The 12,249-nt window shown below is 35.4% G+C and overlaps 3 non-coding genes across 3 annotated transcripts; all 3 read left to right on the top strand.

Annotated features, from left to right (window-relative positions):
• Positions 1-2,404: 2,404 nt before the first annotated feature.
• On the top strand, positions 2,405-2,477 carry TRNAI-AAU (transfer RNA isoleucine (anticodon AAU)). Its single transcript has one exon. It is a non-coding gene; the product is annotated as a tRNA-Ile (tRNA).
• A 5,372-nt stretch (positions 2,478-7,849) lies between these two features.
• On the top strand, positions 7,850-7,923 carry TRNAI-AAU (transfer RNA isoleucine (anticodon AAU)). Its single transcript has one exon. It is a non-coding gene; the product is annotated as a tRNA-Ile (tRNA).
• Positions 7,924-8,627: 704 nt separating this feature from the next.
• Positions 8,628-8,701, top strand: TRNAI-AAU (transfer RNA isoleucine (anticodon AAU)). Its single transcript has one exon. It is a non-coding gene; the product is annotated as a tRNA-Ile (tRNA).
• The last annotated feature ends 3,548 nt before the right edge of the window (positions 8,702-12,249 follow it).

Genomic DNA, 12,249 nt, shown 5'->3' with positions numbered 1-12,249 from the left:
CACCATTGTCACAAATTTAAAAATTGTAATTGGCTTACTATCTCAGTTGGTTAGAGTGTCGTGCTAATAATGCAAAGGTCGCAGGTTCGGCCGATCCATTTGGTTGGTTAGAGTAGTTTCTATAAGTTCAGCTAGTTAGAGCGTCATGCTAATAACGTGAAAGTTATGGGTTCGAGACTTGTTTGGTCAAATCTCATGAATTATTTTTTTTTCTAAGACCAAATGAAAATTATGAGACTCACCCATCATTAATACAATTTGTTAGTTCTTAAATCATAATAATTTGACCGACCTACAGGCTCAGTAGGTTAGACCACCAATATCAAAAATTTAAGAGTTGTGTTCGGCCTATTAACTTAGTTGGTAAGAGCGTTGTCTTAATAACGCGAACACATTATAGTAATCTTTTGGTCGATCCATTTGGTTGGTTAGAGCATTGCCTATAAGTTCAGTTAGTTAGAGCATCGTGCTTATAATGCGAAAGTTATATGTTCAAGAACTACATTCGCTCAGTTGGTTAGAGCAGTGCCTATAATTTCAGTTAGTTAGAGCATCGTACTAATAACGCGAAAGTTATAGGTTGGAGACCTGCATGGGTCAAATCCCATGAATTATTTATTTTTTATAAGAACAAATAAAAATTGTGAGACTCACCCATCATTAAAACAATTTGTTAGTTCTTAAATCATAATAATTTGACCGACCTACAAGCTCAGTTGGTTAGAGCACCATAATCACAAATTTAAGAGTTTTAATTGTCCTTCACTTAGTTGGTTAGAGAATCATTTTAATAACACATAAGTCCCAGGTTCGAGACCTGCATGCGCCAAATCTCAAAAAGAATTTATGTTTTAATCCATGATCAAATGGATATCGTTAGACTCACTCGACATTCGATCCTTTCGGTTGGTTAGAGCTAATAACACGAAAGTTATAGTTATGAGACCTGCATTCGAGACCTGCATGGGTCCAATCCATTCGGTTGGTTAGAGTGAATTATTTATTTTTATAAGATCAAATGGAAATTGTAAGACTCACCCATCATTAATACAATTTGTTAGTTGTTAAATCATAATAATATGACTGACCTACAAGCTCAAACTTGCATGGTCCAAATCCTATAATGTATCCATGATCAAATGGATATAGTGGGACTCACTCGACATTATAGAATATTTTGGTCGATCCATTCGGTTGGTTAGAGTAGTTTCTATAAGTTCAGTTAGTTAGAGCACCATTGTCACAAATTGAAGAGTTGTAGTTGGCCTATTAGCTCAGTTGGTTAGAGTCGTGCTAATAACGTGAAAGTTATAGGTTCGAGATCTGCATGGGTCAAATCCAACGAATTATTTATTTTTTATAAGACCAAATGGAAAACCTACAAGCGTTCGCAGGTTGAGTTAGAGCGTCATGCTAATAACGTGAAAGTTATAGGTTCAAGACCTGCTTTGGTCAAATCCCATGAATTTTTTTTTTATAAGACCAAATAGAAATTGTGAGACTCACCCATAATTAATACAATTTGTTAGTTCTTAAATCATAATAATTTGACCGACCTACAAGCTCAATAGGTTAGAGCACCATTGTCACAAATTGAAGAATTGTAGTTGGTCTATTAGTTTAGTTGGTTAGAGCATCATGCTAATAACGCGAAGGTCGCAAGTTCGAGACTTGCATGAGCCAAATCTTATAATGTATCCATGATCAATTGAATATTGTGGGACACATTAAAGAATATTTTTGGCCTAACCATTCGGTTGGTTAGAGCAGTTTCTATAAGTTCAGTTAGTTAGAGCATCATGCTAATAATGTGAAAGTTATATGTTCGAGACCTGCTTTGGTCAAGTCTCATGAATTTTTTTTTTACAAGATCAAATGGAAATTATGAGACTCACTCATCATTAATACAATTTGTTAGTTCTTAAATCATAATAATTTGACCGACCAACAAGCTTAGTAGGTTAGAGCACCATTATCAAAAATTTAAGAGTTGTGCTTGGCCTATTAACTCTGTTGGTTAGAGCGTCGTGCTAATAACGCGAAGACATATATTAATCTTTTGGTCGATCCATTCGGTTAGTTAGAGCAGTGCCTATAAGTTCAGTTAATTAGAGTGTGTGCTAATAATGCGAAAGTTATAGGTTGGAGACCGGCATTCACTCAGTTGGTTAGAGTAGTGCCTATAAGTTTAGTTAGTTAGAGCATTATACTAGTAACGCGAAAGTTATAGGTTCGAGACCTGGGTCAAATCCCACAAATTATTTATTTTTTATAAGACCAAATGGAAATTGTAAGACTCACCCATAATTAATATAATTTGTTATTTCTTAAATCATAATAATATGACCAACCTACAAGCTTAGTAGGTTAGAGCACCATTATCACAAATTGAATAGTTGTAGTTGGCTTATTAATTCAGTTGGTAGAGCGTCGTGCTAATAACGTGAAGGTCGTAGGTTCAAGACCTGCATGGGCCAAATCCTATAATGTTTCCCATTAGTAAATGGATATCGTGGGACTCACTCGACATTGTAGTAGTCTTTTGGTCGATTCATTCGTTTGATTAGTGCACCATACCATCATCACAAATTTAAGAGTTTTAATTGTCCTATTCGCTCAATTGTTTAGAGCTCTTATTTGCTCAGCTGGTTAGAGCTTCATGCTAATAACACATAGGTCATAGGTTCGAGATTTGCATGGGCCAAATCTTAAAAAGAATTTATGTTTTAATCCATGATCAAATGGATATCGCTCAATTAGTTATAGATAACGCGAAAGTTATAGGTTTGAGACCTGGGTCAAATACCACGTCTTATTTATTTTTTATAAGACCAAATGAAAATTGTAAGACTCACCCATAATTAATATAATTTGTTATTTCTTAAATCATAATAATATGACCAACCTACAAGCTTAGTAGGTTAGAGCACCATTATCACAAATTGAATAGTTGTAGTTGGCTTATTAATTCAGTTGGGTAGAGCGTCGTGCTAATAATGTGAAGGTCACAAGTTCATGGGCCAAATCCTATAATGTTTCCATGAGTAAATTGATGTCGTGGGACTCACTCGACATTGTAGTAGTCTTTTGGTCGATCCATTCGTTTAGAGCTCCTATTTGCTCAGCTGGTTAGAGCTTCATGCTAATAACACATAGGTCATAGGTTCGAGATTTGCATGGGCCAAATCTTAAAAAGAATTTATGTTTTAATCCATGATCAAATGGATATCGCTCAATTAGTTATAGTTACTATAAGTTAGTTAGAGCATAGTACAAATAACGCGAAAGTTATAGGTTTGAGACCTGGGTCAAATACCACGTCTTATTTATTTTTTATAAGACCAAATGAAAATTGTAAGACTCACCCATAATTAATATAATTTGTTATTTCTTAAATCATAATAATATGACCAACCTACAAGCTTAGTAGGTTAGAGCACCATTATCACAAATTGAATAGTTGTAGTTGGCTTATTAATTCAGTTGGGTAGAGCGTCGTGCTAATAATGTGAAGGTCACAAGTTCGAGACCTGCATGGGCCAAATCCTATAATGTTTCCATGAGTAAATGGATATCGTGGGACTCACTCGACATTGTAGTAGTCTTTTGGTCGATCCATTCGTTTGATTAGTGCACCATACCATCATCACAAATTTAAGAGTTTTAATTGTCCTATTCGCTCAACTATTTAGAGCTCTTATTTGCTCAGCTGGTTAGAGCTTCTTGCTAATAACACATAGGTCACAGGTTCGAGATTTGCATAGGCCAAATCTTAAAAAGAATTTATGTTTTAATCCATGATCAAATGGATATCACGCAGTTAGTTAGAGTAGTTACTATAAGTTAGTTAGAGCATAGTACTAATACACGAAAGTTATAGGTTCGAGACCTGGGTCAAATACCACGTCTTATTTATTTTTTATAAGACCAAATGAAAATTTTGAGACTAACCCATCATTAATATAATTTATTAATTCTTAAATCATAATAATTTGACCAACCTTCAAGCTCAGTTTGTTAGAACAAAATCGTCAATTGGCTAGAGCGTTATGCTAATAACGTGAAGGTCGTAGGCTCGAGATCTACATGGGCCAAATCCCATAAAATATCTATGTTTTAATCCATGATCAAATGGATATCGTGGGACTTACTCGACATAATAGTAATCTTTTGGTCGATCCATTCGGTTGGCTAGAGTAGTGCCTATAAGTTTAGTTAGTTAGAGCGTCATGCTAATAATGTGAAAGTTATAGGTTCGAGACCTGCTTTGGTCAAATCCCATGTATTGTTTTTTATAAGACAAAACGAAAATTATGAGACTCACCCATCATTAATACAAATTGTTAGTTCTTAAATCATAATAATATGACCGACCTACAAGCTCAGTAGGTTATAGCACCATTGTCACAAATTAAAGAGTTGTAGTTGGCCTCCAAATCCCATAAAATATCTGTGTTTTAATCCATGATCAAATGGATATCGTGGTTCTTACTAGACATAATTGTAATCTTTTGGTCAATCCATTCGGTTGGTTAGAGCAGTGCATTCTCTCAGTTGGTTAGAGCAATGCCTATAAGTTAAGTTAGTTAGAGCGTTGTGCTAATAACGCGAAAGTTATAGGTTCGAGACCTGCATGGGTCCAATCCCACGAATTATTTATTTTTTATAAGACCAAATGGAAAACCTACAAACTCAGTAGGTTACAGCACCATTGTCACAAATTTAAGAGTTGTAGTTGGCCTATTAGCTCAGTTGGTTACAGCATCATGCTAATAACGCGAAGGTCGCAGGTTTCAGACTTGCATGGGCCAAATCCTATAATGTATCCATGATCAAATGGATACCTTGGGACTCACTCGATATTATAGCAATCATTTGGTCGATCCATTCAGTTGGTTAGAGCGAGCGTCATGCTAATGACGTGAAAGTTATAGTTTCGAGACCTGCTTTGGTCAAATCCCATGAATTATTTTTTTTTATAAGACTAAATGAAAATTGTGAGACTCACTCATCATTAATACAATTTGTTTTAATGTATCTATGTTGTAATCCTTGATCAAATGGATATCGTAAGACTCACTAAACATTATAGTAATCTTTTGGTCGGTCCATTCGGTTGGTTAGAGCAGTGCCTATAAGTTCAGTTAGTTAGAGCGTCATGGTAATAACATGAAAGTTATAGGTTCGAGACCAGCTTTGGTCAAATCCCATGAAATTTTTTTTATAAGACCAAATTGAAATTGTGAGACTCACCCATCATTAATACAATTTGTTAATTCTTAAATCATAATAATTTGACCGACCTACAAGCTCAGTAGGTTAGAGCACCATTGTCAAAAATTGAAGAGTTGTAGTTGGCCTATTAGCTCAGTTGGTTAAAGCGTCGTGCTAATAACACGAAGACGTTATAGTAATCTTTTGGTCGATCCATTCGGTTGGTTAGAGCATTGCCTATAAATTCAGTTAGTTAGAGCATCGTGGAAATAATGCGAAAGGTATAAGTTCGAGACCTGCATTCACTCAGTTGGTTAGAGCAGTGCCTATAAGTTCAGTTAGTTAGAGTGTCGTACTAATAATGCGAAAGTTATAGGTTTGAGACCTACATGGGTTCAATCCCATGAATTATTTATTTTTTATAAGATCAAATGGAAAACCTACAAGTTCAGTAGGTTAGAGCACCATTGTCAAAAATTTAAGAGTTGTAGTTGGCCTATTAGCTCACTCATCATTAATACAATTTGTTTTAATGTATCTATGTTGTAATCCTTGATCAAATGGATATCGTAAGACTCACTAAACATTATAGTAATCTTTTGGTCGGTCCATTCGGTTGGTTAGAGCAGTGCCTATAAGTTCAGTTAGTTAGAGCGTCATGGTAATAACATGAAAGTTATAGGTTCGAGACCAGCTTTGGTCAAATCCCATGAAATTTTTTTTATAAGACCAAATTGAAATTGTGAGACTCACCCATCATTAATATAATTTGTTAATTCTTAAATCATAATAATTTGACCGACCTACAAGCTCAATAGGTTAGAGCACCATTGTCAAAAATTGAAGAGTTGTAGTTGGCCTATTAGCTCAGTTGGTTAAAGCGTCGTGCTAATAACACGAAGACGTTATAGTAATCTTTTGGTCGATCCATTCGGTTGGTTAGAGCATTGCCTATAAATTCAGTTAGTTAGAGCATCGTGGAAATAATGCGAAAGGTATAAGTTCGAGACCTGCATTCACTCAGTTGGTTAGAGCAGTGCCTATAAGTTCAGTTAGTTAGAGTGTCGTACTAATAATGCGAAAGTTATAGGTTTGAGACCTACATGGGTTCAATCCCATGAATTATTTATTTTTTATAAGATCAAATGGAAAACCTACAAGTTCAGTAGGTTAGAGCACCATTGTCAAAAATTTAAGAGTTGTAGTTGGCCTATTAGCTCACTCATCATTAATACAATTTGTTTTAATGTATCTATGTTGTAATCCTTGATCAAATGGATATCGTAAGACTCACTAAACATTATAGTAATCTTTTGGTCGGTCCATTCGGTTGGTTAGAGCAGTGCCTATAAGTTCAGTTAGTTAGAGCGTCATGGTAATAACATGAAAGTTATAGGTTCGAGACCAGCTTTGGTCAAATCCCATGAAATTTTTTTTATAAGACCAAATTGAAATTGTGAGACTCACCCATCATTAATACAATTTGTTAATTCTTAAATCATAATAATTTGACCGACCTACAAGCTCAGTAGGTTAGAGCACCATTGTCAAAAATTGAAGAGTTGTAGTTGGCCTATTAGCTCAGTTGGTTAAAGCGTCGTGCTAATAACACGAAGACGTTATAGTAATCTTTTGGTCGATCCATTCGGTTGGTTAGAGCATTGCCTATAAATTCAGTTAGTTAGAGCATCGTGGAAATAATGCGAAAGGTATAAGTTCGAGACCTGCATTCACTCAGTTGGTTAGAGCAGTGCCTATAAGTTCAGTTAGTTAGAGTGTCGTACTAATAATGCGAAAGTTATAGGTTTGAGACCTACATGGGTTCAATCCCATGAATTATTTATTTTTTATAAGATCAAATGGAAAACCTACAAGTTCAGTAGGTTAGAGCACCATTGTCAAAAATTTAAGAGTTGTAGTTGGCCTATTAGCTCACTCATCATTAATACAATTTGTTTTAATGTATCTATGTTGTAATCCTTGATCAAATGGATATCGTAAGACTCACTAAACATTATAGTAATCTTTTGGTCGGTCCATTCGGTTGGTTAGAGCAGTGCCTATAAGTTCAGTTAGTTAGAGCGTCATGGTAATAACATGAAAGTTATAGGTTCGAGACCAGCTTTGGTCAAATCCCATGAAATTTTTTTTATAAGACCAAATTGAAATTGTGAGACTCACCCATCATTAATACAATTTGTTAATTCTTAAATCATAATAATTTGACCGACCTACAAGCTCAGTAGGTTAGAGCACCATTGTCAAAAATTGAAGAGTTGTAGTTGGCCTATTAGCTCAGTTGGTTAAAGCGTCGTGCTAATAACACGAAGACGTTATAGTAATCTTTTGGTCGATCCATTCGGTTGGTTAGAGCATTGCCTATAAATTCAGTTAGTTAGAGCATCGTGGAAATAATGCGAAAGGTATAAGTTCGAGACCTGCATTCACTCAGTTGGTTAGAGCAGTGCCTATAAGTTCAGTTAGTTAGAGTGTCGTACTAATAATGCGAAAGTTATAGGTTTGAGACCTACATGGGTTCAATCCCATGAATTATTTATTTTTTATAAGATCAAATGGAAAACCTACAAGTTCAGTAGGTTAGAGCACCATTGTCAAAAATTTAAGAGTTGTAGTTGGCCTATTAGCTCAGTTGATTAGAGCGTCGTGCTAATAATGCGAAGGTTGTAGGTTCGAGACCTGCATGGGCCAAATCCTATGTTGTATCCAGGATCAAATGGATATCATGGGACTCACTCGACATTATGGTAGTCTTTTGGTCGATCCATTTGTTTGGTTAGAGTAGTGCCTATAAGTTCATTTAGTTAGAGAGTCATGTTAATAACGTGAATGTTATATGTATGAGACGTGCTTGGTTCAATCCCATGAATTATTTTTTTTTATAAGACCATTGAAATTACGAGACTCACCCATCATTAATACAATTTGTTAGTTCTTAAATCATAATAATTTGACCGACCTACAAAAATTTAAGAGTTGTGTTTGGCCTATTAGCTCAGTTGGTTAGATCGTCGTCTTAGTAACGCGAAGACATTATAGTAATCTTTTGGTCGATCCATTCGGTTGGTTAGAGCAGTGCATATAAGTTCAGTTAGTTAGAGCATCGTGCTAATAATGCGAATGTTATAAGTTCGAGACCTGCATTCGCTCAGTTGGTTAGAGCAGTGCCTATAAGTTTAGTTAGTTAGAGCGTCGTACTAATAACGCGAAAGTTTTAGGTTCGAGACCTGCATGGGTCAAATCCCACAAATTATTTATTTTTATAAGACCAAATGAAAATTGTATGACTCACCCATCATTAATACAATTTGTTAGTTGTTAAATCATAATAATATGACTAACCTATAAGCTCAGTAGGTTAGAGCACCATTGTCACAAATTAAAGAGTTATAATTGGCCTATTAGCTCAGTTGATTAAAGCATCGTGCTAATAACGCGAAGATCGCAGGTTTAAGGCCTGCATGGGCCAAAACCTATAATGTATCAATGATAAAATTGATATCGTGGGACTCACTCGACATCATAGTAATCATTTGGTCATTCGCTCTTGGTTAGAACACCATCGTCAATTGGTTAGAGCGTTTGTATTCTCTCAGTTGGTTAGAGCATTGCCTATAAGCTCAGTTAGTTAAAGCGTCTAGTTAGAGTGTCGTGCTAATAACGCGAAAGTTATTGGTTCGAGACCTGCATTGGTCTAATCCCATGAATTATTTATTTTTATAAGACCAAATGGAAAACCTACAAGTTCAATAGGTTAGAGCACCATTGTCACAAATTTAAGAGTTGTAGTTGGCCTATTAGCTCAGTTGGTTTATCGCGTCTTGCTAATAACGCAAAGGTCGTAGGTTCAAGACCTGCATTGGCTAAATCTTATAATGTATCAAGGATTAAATGGATATCGTGGGACTCACTCGACATTATAGTGTAGTAGTCTTTTGGTCGATCCATTCGGTTTGTTAGAGTAGTGCGTATAAGTTCAGTTAGTTCAAGCGTCATGCTAATGACGTGAAAGTTATAGGTTCGAGACCTGCTTTGGTCAAATCCCATGAATTATTTTTTTTTTATAAGACCAAATGGAAATTGTGAGACTCACCCATCATTAATACAATTTGTTTTAATGTATATATGTTGTAATCCATGATCAAATGGATATCGTGAGACTCACTCGACATTATAGTAATCTTTTTATCGATCCATTCGGTCAGTTAGACCAATGCCTATAAGGTCAGTTAGTTAGAGCGTTATGCTAATAACGTGAAAGTTATAGGTTCAAGACCTACTTTGGTCAAATCCCATGAATTTTTTTTATAAGACCAAATGGAAATTGTGAGACTCACCCATCATTAATAAAATTTGTTAGTTCTTAAATAATAATAATTTGATCGACCTACAAGCTCAGTAGGTTCGAGACCTGCATGGCCCAAACCCTATAATGTATCCATGATCAAATGGATATAGTGGGACTCACTTGACATTATAGAATATTTTGGCCGGACCATTCGGTTGGTTAGAGCAGTTTCTATAAGTTCAGTTAGTTAGAGTGTCATGCTAATAACGTGAAAGTTATAGGTTCGAGACCTGCTTTGGTCAAATCTCATGAATAACGTGAAGACATTATAGTAATCTTTTGGTCGATCCATTCAGTTAGTTAGAGCAGTGCCTATAAGTTCAGTTAGTTAGAGCGTCGTGCAATTAATGCAAAAGTTATATGTTTGAGACCTGCATTCGCATAGTTGGTTAGAATGTATCAAGGATTAAATGGATATCGTGGGACTCACTCGACATTATAGTAGTAGTCTTTTGGTCGATCCATTCGGTTGGTTAGAGTAGTGCGTATAAGTTCAGTTAGTTCAAGCGTCATGCTAATGACATGAAAGTTATAGGTTCGAGACCTACTTTGGTCAAATCCCATGAATTATTTTTTTTTATAAGACCATATGAAAATTGTGAGACTCACCCATCATTAATACAATTTGTTTTAATGTATATATGTCGTAATCCATCATCAAATGGATATCGTGAGACTCACTCGGCATTATAGTAATCTTTTTATCGATCCATTCGGTCAGTTAGACCAATGCCTATAAGGCCAGTTAGTTAGAGCGTTATGCTAATAACATAAAAGTTATAGGTTCAAGACCTGCTTTGGTCAAATACCATGAATTTTTTTTTTATAAGACCAAATGGAAATTGTGAGACTCACCCATCATTAATACAATTTGTTAGTTCTTAAATCATAATAATTTGACCGACCTACAAGCTCAGTAGGTTCGAGACCTGTATGGCCCAAATCCTATAATGTATCCATGATCAAATGGATATAGTGGGACTCACTTGACATTATAGAATATTTTGTCCGAACCATTTGGTTGGTTAGAGCAATTTCTATAAGTTCAGTTAGTTAAAGTGTAATGCTAATAACGTGAAAGTTATAGGTTCGAGACCTGCTTTGGTCGAATCTCATGAATAACGCGAAGACATTATAATAATCTTTTGATCGATCCATTCAGTTTGTTAGAGCAGTGCCTATAAGTTCAGTTAGTTAGAGCGTCGTGCAATTAATGCAAAAGTTATATGTTCGAGACCTGCATTCGCTCAGTTGGTTAGAGCAGTGCTTATAAGTTCAGTTAGTTAGAGCATTGTACTTGTAACGCAAAAGTTATAGGTTCGAGACCTACATTCGCTCAGTTGGTTAGAGTAGTGCCTATAAGTTCAGTTAGTTAGAGCGTCGTACTTGTAACGCGAAAGTTATAGGTTCGAGACTTGCATGGGTCAAATCCCACAAATTATTTATTTTTTATAAGACCAAATGAAAATTGTAAGACTCATCCATCATTAATAAAATTTGTTAGTTCTTAAATCATAATAATATGATCGACCTACAAGTTCAGTAGGTTAGAGCACCATTGTCACAAATTTAAGTGTTGCATTTGACCTATTATCTTAGTTGGTTAGAGCGTTGTGCTACTAAAGCGTAAGTCACAGGTTTGAGACCTACATGGGCCAAAACCTATAATTTATCTATGTTTTAATCCATGATCATATGGATCTACATGGGCCAAAACCTATAATTTATCTATGTTTTAATCCATGATCATATGGATATCGTGGGACTCACTCAACATTATAGTAATCTTTTGGTCGATCCATTTGGTTAGTTAGACAGTGCTTATAAGTTTTAGAGAGTCATGCTAATGGCGTGAAAGTTATAGGTTCGAGACCTGCTTTGGTCAAATCCCATGAATTATTTTTTTTATAAGACCAAATGGAAATTATGAGACTCACCCATCATTAAGACAATTTGTTAGTTCTTAAATCATAAAAATTTGACCGACCTACAAGCTCAGAAGGTTAGAGCACCATTGTCAAAAATTTAAGAGTTGTATTTGGCCTATTAGCTCTGTTTGTTATAACGTCGTGCTAATAACGCGAAGACATTATTATAATCTTTTGGTCGTCCATTCGGTTGGTTAGAGTAGTGCTTATAATTTCAGTTAGTTGGAGCGTCGTGCTAATATTACGAAAGTTATATGTTCGAGACTTGGATTCACTCAGTTTGTTAGAGCGGTGCGTATTAGTTCAGTTAGTTAGAGTGTCATACTAATAACGCGAAAGTTATAGGTTCGAGACCTGCATGGGTCAAATCCCATGAATTATTTATTTTTTATAAGACCAAATAAAAATTGTGAGACTCACCCATCATTAAAACAATTTATTAGTTCTTAAATCATAATAATTTGATCGACCTACAAGCTCAGTTGGTTAGAGCACCATCATCATAAATTTAAGACTTATAATTGTCCTATTCGCTCAGTTGGTTAGAGCGTAGTGCTAATAACATATAGGTCATAGGTTCGAGACTTGCATGCATCAAATCTCAAAAAGAATTTATGTTTTAATCCATGATCAAATGGATATCGTTGGACTCACTTGACATCATATTAATCTTTTGGTCGATCTGCATTCACTCAGTTAGTTAGAGTAGTTACTATAAGTTCAGTCGATCTGCATTCACTC

This window comes from Musa acuminata, chromosome BXJ3-11 (genome assembly GCF_036884655.1).
Source record: "Musa acuminata AAA Group cultivar baxijiao chromosome BXJ3-11, Cavendish_Baxijiao_AAA, whole genome shotgun sequence".
NCBI classification, from domain to species: Eukaryota; Viridiplantae; Streptophyta; class Magnoliopsida; order Zingiberales; family Musaceae; genus Musa; species Musa acuminata.
This window is presented reverse-complemented; position numbering and strand designations above follow the sequence as displayed.